An 11,194-nucleotide genomic window follows, 5' to 3' on the forward strand; every position below is an offset into this window, starting at 1 on the left:
CCCCTCTTCAGTGCATTGATTGGCTGAAGAGGGGAGCCGAGAATTTCAAAGGGCTCCTCTTCAGCCAATCAGTGCTGAAGAGGAGCACTGATTGGCTGAAGAGGAGCCGTTTAAAATTCCCGGCTCCCCTCTTCAGCCAATCAATGTACTGAAGCGGGGAACCTGGGATTTCGAACACCTGCTACGCGGAGCAGGTAAGGTATGCTCGTGGCCAGGGCGGCGGGGGCGATCGGAGCGGCGGGGGGGGGGGCAATTGGAGCGGCGGGGGTGGCGATCTGAGAGGCGCCAGCGATCGGGGCGGCGGGGGTGGCGATCGGGGCGGCAGGGGTGGCGATCGAGCCGGCGCAGGCGGCTGCGGATGAGCGTGGGGTTGGGCTGCGGATGAGCGGGCGCCGGGCTGCGGATGAGCGTGGGGCCGGGCTGCGGATGAGCGTGGGGCCGGGCTGCGAGTGGGGGGCCGGGCTGCGGGCGGCTGGACTTTCGCGCGACGACTGTTTACACGGAACGATCGGCGAATTTTTTGCAAACGACGAGTTAAAAGATCAAAATGAACGATTTCTCGCTCGTCGTTCGCTGCGTTTACACGTACGATTATTGTTCGAATTCGCACGATAATAGTTCCGTGTAAACCCAGCATAAGGATAGGCCATCAATTGGTGATCAGTAGAGTGTTGACAGCTGGCACCCTGCTAATCACCTGTTTGGGAGAGCTGCATTGCCTACACAGTACTAAGTGTCAGGACCTTGAAGGTCAGTGATTGATAGCCCATCCTGAGGTCAATAATAGAGATGAGCAACACTTGACCATGACTCCAATCTCTTAGTATTTAAATATAGGTGGCTGAAGGAGTTGGTTGCAGCCCTAGGCTAAGTTCACACTATGCATAATTTCATTAAACAACGGACGTAGTGGCAGTTTTGCAACCACAGCTGTTATTTAATGAAATTGCTGATTACATTAAAGTCTATGGAATCCCGGCCAGAGTGTATACTCTAGTATACACTCCAGCCGGGAATCCTTGCGGCCGCAAAAAAAACTGACATGTCAGTTTTGTGCGACCACTATTCCTTGAATAGCGGCCGCACAAGACTGACAGAACAGATAATGTAAAGCGCTGCTCCATGAAGTTCATCCGGCTGTTACTGCAGTACTGGCTTGGATGAACTTCACTGACAATGGTCGTTCTGTGACACAGCCATGTCACAGAACAGCTGGTGTCGTACGTAGTGTGAACACGGCCCGAGGGAGTCCTGGAAAGTCCATTGCAGACTCAGCATACTGCAGTTGTGCTAATCTCTAGTCAATAATCATTTCAGCCCAGAAAACTCCTTAAGGGTGCCTTCACACCTACCGACTTGCAGCGTTAATAACGCCGTGAGTCGGCTAGGTCCTGGCAGATCACTGTCAGTACATACACGCAGCGGTCTGAACGACTGCTGTGTGTATGTAAATCTGCCGGCCACTTAACCCCTTCTGATGCCGGCCGGCCGCCTCCCGCTCAGCTCTGTATACATTACCTCCTCGCTCCACGGGGTCCCGGCGTCCGGCTCTCGCGCCCGGCCAATCAGTGTGTTGCCCTGTCGCAGCAAGGGGTTAAGTGGCTGGCAGATTTACATACACACAGCGGTCGTTCAGACCGCTGCGTGTATGTACTGACAGTGATCTGCCAGGACCTAACCGACTTGCAGCGTTATTAACGCTGCGAGTCGGTAGGTGTGAAGGCACCCTAAGGGTGCCTTCACACCTACCGTATCGCAGGAGAAAATCCGCTGCGGATCCGCAGCAGATTTAACTAAATGAATGAACATAGCATTAAAAACGCACTGTCAAATCCGCTGCGGATCCGCAGCAGATTTGTAAGTGCGGATTTGATGCTGTGTTCATTCATTTAGTTAAATCTGCTGCGGATCCGCAGCGGATTTTCTGCTGCGATACGGTAGGTGTGAAGGCACTCTTAAAAGTTTGTTCTGGAGAGGAGAGGTAAGAGCTGGGAACGAGCTTGTCAAGACACCTTCTCTGAAAGATTTCATCATGAATAGGACAGCCAGTTTTTTATTAACATTTTTTTTGTACCATAATAAGTACACAAGAGTCCATAGAATTTACATGATAAAATTAAAGAACTTATATATGTAATTTTTTCAAGGCCCATAGTCCATATTGTTCATAGTTCCAATTCAAACAACACATCATACCTATTGTGTACCTGCTCTGCTCTGACAATCACACATCATATTTGCCATTTACTCTATATTTTGTCAACTAAAAAAAAAAGGAAAAATAAATTATGGGATGACTAGGACATTGGAAATTCATTGCCTGTGACCACGGTATCAACATTGGTTTTATTTTTATGAACTTGTATAAATTGTAGTTTATCTGTTGCATCTAAACCCTATTCTAAACATGCACAGCTGCAGTAGAGGACCACAGGCCCTGGAGGTTGCACAATACACAAGAGCATTTCCGGAACACTTTCGAGTTTACATTCCATTTTCTGTCATGCCTGTTAAATCCAAATCAATAACATCCTGACTTTGCAATCATTTTTGAGTGCTCTTACGCATCATTTAAACAGATAAGCTAGAGTGGAAGCTCAGCTGGGATGCGACTGCGGAGCCTTCGCTATGCCCATTGTGGGAGACCCATGCTAGCCAGTTCCTAACCCTGTATGGGTTAGAATAAGGCTCCTTAGTGACCAATGTAAAAAAGCATATTAGTGGTCACTTGTAGGTTGATAAACATTCGTGTAAAGATACTTCATACTATAGATGATGGAACTTTTCAAAAGTTCGGTTAGGCAGGTTTGCCGAACTTTGACTTAAAGTTCGGGTTTATCCAGTGGCATCGCTAGGCATGAAGATTGGGGGCCAGTGCCCCGGATAGGAAGGTCACTGCCCCGAATCTTTTGCCTACTGACGTTAAGCTACAGGGGGCAAGGCCGGCGCCCAACAGCAATCGCCCCCCAGAACATCCCCCAGCCCCGGCACTCACTGCATCAACAGCGACCTCTCTCCCCCCTCTTTCCCCTGAGGCCAGACCCCACGGATGTACAGCAAGCTGAGGACGCGCTGCTCCAGTGACATCATCCGGCCCTTCGATCATTGGATGGATGGTCGCGGCGGCTCCACGCTCCTGCGTCGCCTCTCTCCTGCCTCCACACAGGCTCGAATGACGTCACCCGGTAGTTGTGCCCCAAGACCAGCGATAGCAGATCCAAGTTGGTGAGTATGGTATTTACACCCATTACTAACCCTATTACTAAATGAGGACACAGCAGGGACATTATTACTATATAGAGGGCACAGCAGGGACATTATTACTATATGGAGGGCACAGCAGGGGCATTATTACTATATGGAGGGCACAGCAGGGGGCAGTATTACTGTATTTGGGTGCCGAACTGGGGACATTATTACAATATGGAGCCACAGCAGGGGACATTATTACTATATGGAGGGCACAGCAGGAGACATTATTCCTATATGGGGGCACAGCAGGGGACATTATTCCTATATGGGGGGAACATGGAGCATTATTGCTATATGGAGGGCACAATATGGGCATTTTAGAATGTGGGATAGCACAGCAGGGAGCATTATTACTATATTTGGGTGCACAGCAGTGGGTATTCTATATGGGTATGCTACACAACGGGGGATATTCTATATAGTGATGCTGCACAACAGGGGGGATATTACAAATGGGGATGCTGCACAGCAGAGGGGGGCATATACTATATGGGGTCTGATGCACGGGGGGGGGGGCATATCCTATATAGGAGGTGTTGCACAGGGGGCCATATACTACATGAGGACTGCTGCATGGGGACTTATATGGATACTATATGGAGGCACAGTTGAGGCCTATAATTTATGCAGACACAGAGGGTAGGGGGGGGGCTACTGCTATGTGGGAGTAGAAAGAAGGCCTATACTACATGGGAGCACAGATAGGCCACAGAGGAGACCTAATTACTGTGTGTGCTAGAGCAAGGAGCCTAAAATGTTTTTTTTCCTGGCAGATTCTGAAGAGAAGGGTTACGGCTTGGGCCCAGTGGAGAAAAAAAGAGAAAAGTGAGCGACTCTGATTAGAGAAGATGTCAACTGTCAGTCACAAGTCACTATTTCAAATACTAGCTTATATGATCATATGTAGGCTTTTAAATGAATGATATATATATATATATATATATATATACACACACACATATATATATCTATAGTGTGTGTATGTGTGTGTGTAACGTCAGTGCAAAAGTCAACTCAGGGGACCCATGCCCCAGTTGTTTTAGGACCATAGCAAAACCCCTGGGTTCATCCGATCAGCCACTGCAGTTCTTGAGCCAAAGCTGTGCATTTTAAAGGAATGGGAATGTGTTTCACTCATCTATACTTACCTGTCTGCACTCCTCCAGTGTCCTCCTTCTCCAGTCCCCAGTGTCTTCCACAGCCGCCAAAATCTCGCTCAGCCAATCACTTACTAATAGCCCTATTTCACTGAACGATTATCGTTCATAGACTCGCTCCAACGACCGCTCGTTAACGAGCACTTAACGATTTTTTTAAGCGAACGATAACACATAATACGAGTGGGAACGTGAACGATATCTGTAGTGTAACGATTTTTTTGCGGTCGTTACATCGTTACATGGTCGTTTAAAACGTGGGGAAATGAAAAGATTTTTTATTCAACGAAAAGATTAGCGAATTATTGTTGAAAGACCAACAATTTTTTTTCGACATGTTGAAAAAAAATAGTGAACGACTCAACGACGATTTCGCTGTTGTTGTTTGCTCGTTTACAGCTATTCCACAGAACGAATATCGTTAATGAGCGGTCGTTTGAACGATTTTATAAACGATAATCGTTCGAAAAAGTTCCATGGAACAGGGCCTTAAGATGGGACAGTGCTGTGGTCAGTCATTGTTTGAGCCGGTTGTCACTCTAGAGTGACAGGCTGCTTAGTCAATCACTGTCTGTGGCGTTGTCCCGTCTCGGTCAGTCAGTGATTGGCTGGGTGGGCTGTCACTCTCATCCTAGGAGTGGGCTGGTGGCAGTTTAAGACACCGGAGGAGGACACTGGAGGAGTGCAGACAGGTAAGCATGCTATTTTTTTAAGATATGCAGCCGCTATCTTTAAAAACTCATTTGAAATTTATCCAAAATTTTGGTTCACTACCAAACCGAACTTCTTGCAAATTTTCGAATGAATCTCAGTTTGGAGGATTCGGCTCACTGATCTCTACTTCATACTTTGAAAAGGTGTCTTTCTGTACTCAGACTTTTTGTAAGGCTTACATTCCAACCCATCCCCAACCCCTTCACCCTGAATTGTTCTTATTCTTACCCATATCCTGCTGAAATTGTCTCTCTCTCTTTTTTCCATTCATCCATTTTCAAGGTGGAATGCAGTTTGTGCATTGACCAGCTGGGGGAAGTGCCTCACACACATTTCTCAGATTTTAAATATATGGATAGGCAAGAAAATTTAAATTCAGGAAACTAATTATAGTTATAGGAAAAAATGACTAAAGTTGTCGTTTTGGAAATAAGTCAAGGAAGCAATGCTAAACAAGAATATATGACGGTACATTACAAGAACAATGTAAATGACAAAAATCTGGAAATACTAGGTGGTAAAATATGTTCTCTATGTCAAAAACAGGAAATTAGATACATGTTTCTGCATAACTGGCTCTTAATATCTGTCATAATGGTTTGAAAAAAATACTTTGAAAAGGAATGGGGAGAAGGTGTGTGGGTGGAGGGGGCAATGCTTGCGGTTGTGGTTCATACTAGTTCTCTTTTATAGAGATCTAGAAAATATGTATGAACATCCTACCAGGTATTAAAACATTTGAGTTTCAAAGGAGTGTGTTACCTACTAAAGGTTCATGCATCAGAAACATAGCGCACCTTGACTTGAGGATAGAGCCAGTGAATCATGTTGCAACATAGTCCTTTGAAGCAAAATGCTCCTGTGCACCTACTGTCTCTGATTGCAACTAAATGTTCCATAATATGGAAAGGTCCCAGACTCCTGAGGACACAGGCAAACGCCCTACATAGCAGGAAGTCTCAGAGAAGGAGGAGAAGTCTGGAAGAAGTGGTCCGAAATTACGGAGATTAGTTCTGTAGAGGAAGTGATATGCAAGTTGTTGCTTGCTCACATTACTTCCAGGAGCCAAAGGCAGCAGTTTATTTTTTTTTAATTCGTGCACCATGAAACTTACATTTAAAGGCAAATAATTGCCCCTATTTTAATAACGGCCGTTATTTGCCATTTAATGGCGTCCATTCACTAAATTTCAACAGTGTGTAAACATAGCCTTTCTGTGTTTTCAATCCACTCCTGGTTTTGGTTGTAAAATATTGAGCAGAAATACTGTGTGGGAACATAGCCTAAGGCCTTATGCACACGTTCAGTATTTTTTTCATGTCCGTAGATTCCTCCGGCTATCCAACAATCCGGTAAGAATTTTGGATTGGACATCTGTAGTGTACCCGTATTTCCGTAAATCTGTATTTTTTAGAAACACAACCTTTTAACATGTCTCGTCCTTATTTTTTCTTTCCTGAAATATGGACGCCGAAAAAGTTACAATCCGTAAAAAATAGCGTATCCCATGGATTTTTGTGAGAGAATCCGCAAAAAAAATTGGGGTCCGCACTAGGACATGTCCTTTTTTTTCAGGATGGGTTTGCGTCCTTGTAATTTACTGATCGTGTGAACAGCTCAATAGGCATCATTGTGCACTAACTCGAGTATGGAAATACAGATCCGTAGATTGCAGGACGTGTAAATAAGGCCGCTGTGTTCACACACAGCAAACTAAAGGTAAAATACGGCCGTATTTTCAATACAATAATTACTCCATTGACGTTAAAGGGGTTATCCAGTGCTACAAAAACATGGCCACTTTCTTTCACAGACAAACCCCAGCAAAACCCCACCCAAGCTGGAGACAAGAGTGGGACTGTCTCTGGAGGAAAGTGGCCATGATTTTGTGGCGCTGGACAAACTCTTTAATGGGAACTTGTCCAGTAGTGCACAAACCATATAGAATAACATCCGTAACTGATTAAGACTGCCCGTAATAATAAACATGCTCATATGGCTTCTGTTCACACATTGTTTTAATTTCACTCAAAATGACGTATGTAATTGTAGGTGTCTTTTATTTTACATAATGTGAAGCTAACCCTACAATGTATGCACAGATGGCATTATTCCACAGACTTTAAAGTAGAACATTATCAGAATAAAAATATGGCAGCACTTTAGACCTATTTTAGTCCCATAATTTGGTTTTTGTTTTACTGTGTGAGAACTTAGCCTTAAAAAATTTAAAATGATAAAAATATAACATGCCTACTAGAGATGAGCGAACCTCGAGCATGCTCGAGTCCATCCGAACCCGAACTTTCGGCATTTGATTAGCGGTGGCTGCTGAACTTGGATAAAGCCATAAGGCTATGTGGAAATCGTGGATATAGTCATTGGCTGTATCCATGTTTTCCAGACAACCTTAGAGCTTTATCCAAGTTCAGCAGCCCCATCTAATCAAATGCCGATCGTTCGGGGTTCGGATGGACTCGAGCCTGAACCCGGTTCGCTCATCTCTAATGCCTACATACATCTTAGGCTGCATTCCCACGTTCCGTGATCCTGACTGTATTCATAAGCGCCACGCTGTAGTAACAGCACCGCGCGGCTGATTCATTACAGCACGGCGCTTATGAACACAGTCTCCCCCGCTCCCAGCATCTAATTACAAATGCTGTCCGGGTGCGGGGGGACTCCGGTACATGCATTCCACGTCCATGATCCATCAGGATCACGGAACGTGGGAATGCAGCCTTAGAGCCTGAAGGGTTCTGTTGCATTTTTGTGTTTGCTTGCACTTCCTAGAATGCAAATCACCAAAGTAAGCTCTATGCAGACATTGAAAGGGTATCATATAGTTTGCTTATTATAACAAGTCATACCTGTCCAGCTCCTGTTCCAGGAAATTTCAGTATCTTCGTATGAACCTGAACTCTCGGCTTCTGACTGCCGCTGTCTGCCCGCTCCGTGGAGAGGGTGGATACAGCCGGAGGACCACCTGGAAAACTGGGATACAGTTATGGCAGGTTCGCTCATCTCTAGTCACCAGTTGCTACTTCTGAGATGAGCTGTCATAGCAGTCCCTACCTGCTCAGCCAATCACTGACTAAAGCCTCATTCCCATGTTCCACGCCAACATATCTCATTTAAAGGAGAAGTCTGGCGATTTCTAAAACTGCAGCAGCCGGCAAGGGCAGGGGGAAATTAATTACAAGTAGGAAATTACCTCTCCTCGTGCCCGCGCTGAGTGGTGGGACCGGCTTCGGAACCCCTGTCGGAAGGCATTTTCCCCCAAGTTGTGATGAAGTCACGACTTGGGGGGAAAAGGCCTGTCCTGGCTGATGGATTGGCCGATGACTGACTCACTGACTGGCTGAGCAGCCAGTCCATCAGCCGGGTCGTGACCTGTCAGCATCCTGAGGCTGCTCCTGACACTCACCACGGGCATGGGGTGAGGTAAGTTCCTATTTGTAAGTTTCCCCCCTGCCGCATTTTAGGAATCAACGTACTTCTCCTTTAAGGTATTTGCAGAGTTACCTACTTTTTGTGCAGGTTAATGCACTAGTGTTTCAAGGAACAACTCCATGGGTAGCATTTATAGAGGGGACAATGACTGGCACTGCTAATGCAAAAACTCAACAATCATTCTGGAGTTCTGATCATCGGATTTGGGTAAATTTACAGATTCTATCTATTGCAAAAACTCCTGTGACCAAAAATTGGTTCCATTAATCTTAATTGGGGCAGTTTCGGTGGAAATAACAAGGTGTTGTGTTTCTGCAGGAAATCTGCTTGCGTGCGACTATACCCTTCAGGGCAGAACGTATGTATGAAAAACATATTGTATTATGTCATGGTGTCACGGCCGCGGCGGCGTCCCGTGTTCCGGGCCGCTGCCGCGACCTCCTCCTGCCCCATGCAGCCGCCGGGGTCCTTGTGCAGGGACCCGGCACTGCTGCTAGTTCGGCCCCTGGGGGCGCCTCACCTCTCCTCCACTCCTGTCTCCATCTGTGCCGGCCGGCGCGCGCGTCCCCGCCTCCTAGGGCGCGCGCGCGCCGGCTGTCTCAGATTTAAAGGGGCAGTGCGCTCCTAATTGGTCTGTTTGTCAATCACTCCCCTATAAGTTCCAGCCCTGCCCCCTTCCAGGTGTTGGAGCCTCTACATGCTTCCCATAGCGTTTGGCCCAGCTCCCTGTTGTTTCTGACCTTAGTCCTTGTCCCTTTCTCCTGTCTTCAGTCCTTGTCCCTAGTCCTTGCCCGCTGCCTTCCCATTGTTCCTGAGTCCTGTCCGCCACCTGCGAGCACGTCTACAGTCCTCTGCCTGCACTATCTCCTGCCTACTGCTCCTGCAACGCCTCGCCTGCCGTCGCTAGTAACCAAGCCAAACCTGGGGGTCGCCTGCCGCAGCAAGTCCATCCCGCCTTGCGGCGGGCTCTGGTGAAAACCAGCGGCCCCTTAGACTCCGCTCCCTGGTGAGGTTAGTGCCATCGCTGGTGACGGTCTAGTGGATCCACTACTCCAGGCGTTACAGTAGGCTCCAACCATGGATCCCGGCGAGGTGCCTGATATCCGCGAAGTAGCCTGAGTGGTCGCCCTAAAGGCTCAACAAATCCAGCAACAGTCACAACTGATCCAACAACTGACTGCAGCCGTACAGCAGCATACCACCGCTCAGCAGTCATCACCTCCTGCAGCCTCTGCTAAGCTACGACTGGCTCTCCCAAGTAAATATGGAGGTGACCCCAAGTTGTGCAGAGGATTCCTGACCCAATGCACCATGCATATCGAACTTCTAAGCAGTCAGTTTGCCACCGAGCACTCTAAAGTGGCTTTCATCATCAGCCTATTGGAAGGTAGAGCTCTGGCCTGGGCCACACCACTGTGGGACCGTGATGATCCTGTGGCTGCTAATCTCCGAATTTTCCTGGCCGAGTTTCGCTCTGTCTTTGAGTAAGACCGCACCTCTAGTCCTCCAGGTGGGCACTTCACATCTGGAAAAGATCTCCTTCTACGTCCTGCCCCATTCATCTTCCACCATCCTCCTGGGACTCCCTTGGCTGCAATTACATGCCCCTAAGCTGGACTGGAGAACCGGGAAGATTCTTAGTTGGGGTCAGGACTGTTCTAACCAGTGTCTGAGGTCACCTCAGCCCAAGTACTCTATGTTGTCACCCGAGCCCGCCAAGCCTTTGTCCGGCCTACCGGCGGAATACCAAGACTTGCCTGATGCCTCCATCTGCAGGCAAGAAAGAGGGGGAGGCCAAAGGGGGGGGGGGGGGTACTGTCACGGCCGCGGCGGCGTCCCGTGTTCCGGGCCGCCGCCGCGACCTCCTCCTGCCCCATGCAGCCGCCGGTGTCCTTGTGCAGGGACCCGGCACTGCTGCTAGTTCGGCCCCTGGGGGCGCCTCACCTCTCCTCCGCTCCTGTCTCCGTCTGTGCCGGCCGGCGCGCGTCCCCGCCTCCTAAGGCGCGCGCGCGTCGGCTGTCTCAGATTTAAAGGGGCAGTGCGCTCCTAATTGGTCTGCTTGTCCCTAGTCCTTGCCCGCTGCCTTCCCATTGTTCCTGAGTCCTGTCCGCCACCTGCGAGCACGTCTACAGTCCTCTGCCTGCACTATCTCCTGCCTACTGCTCCTGCCACGCCTCGCCTGCCGTCGCTAGCAACCAAGCCAGGGGTAGCAACCTGGGGGTCGCCTGCCGCAGCAAGTCCATCCCGCCTTGCGGCGGGCTCTGGTGAAAACCAGCGGCCCCTTAGACTCCGCTCCCTGGTGAGGTTAGTGCCATCGCTGGTGATGGTCCAATGGATCCACTACTCCAGGCGTTACACATGGAAGTATTGGAGGAAGTATCAGAAGAATAATATTTTCACCAAAAACAACATCAGTTGAGTAAAGCCCCTATTACATGGGCCGATCTGGAGAAACAAGGGAGCACCAGCCTGTCAATTACTCCTCGTATTGCATGCGCCGACAGTAAGTGGGGGGGGGGCCCAATTCACACATCATTCGGGGAGCCCATAGGAGATAGTGGTGGTCTGCTGCCGCAGCTCCTATTATATGGGGTGATGGCCACCAAACCATCGCTATC

Source organism: Dendropsophus ebraccatus, chromosome 7, assembly GCF_027789765.1.
Source record: "Dendropsophus ebraccatus isolate aDenEbr1 chromosome 7, aDenEbr1.pat, whole genome shotgun sequence".
Taxonomy (NCBI): Eukaryota; Metazoa; Chordata; class Amphibia; order Anura; family Hylidae; genus Dendropsophus; species Dendropsophus ebraccatus.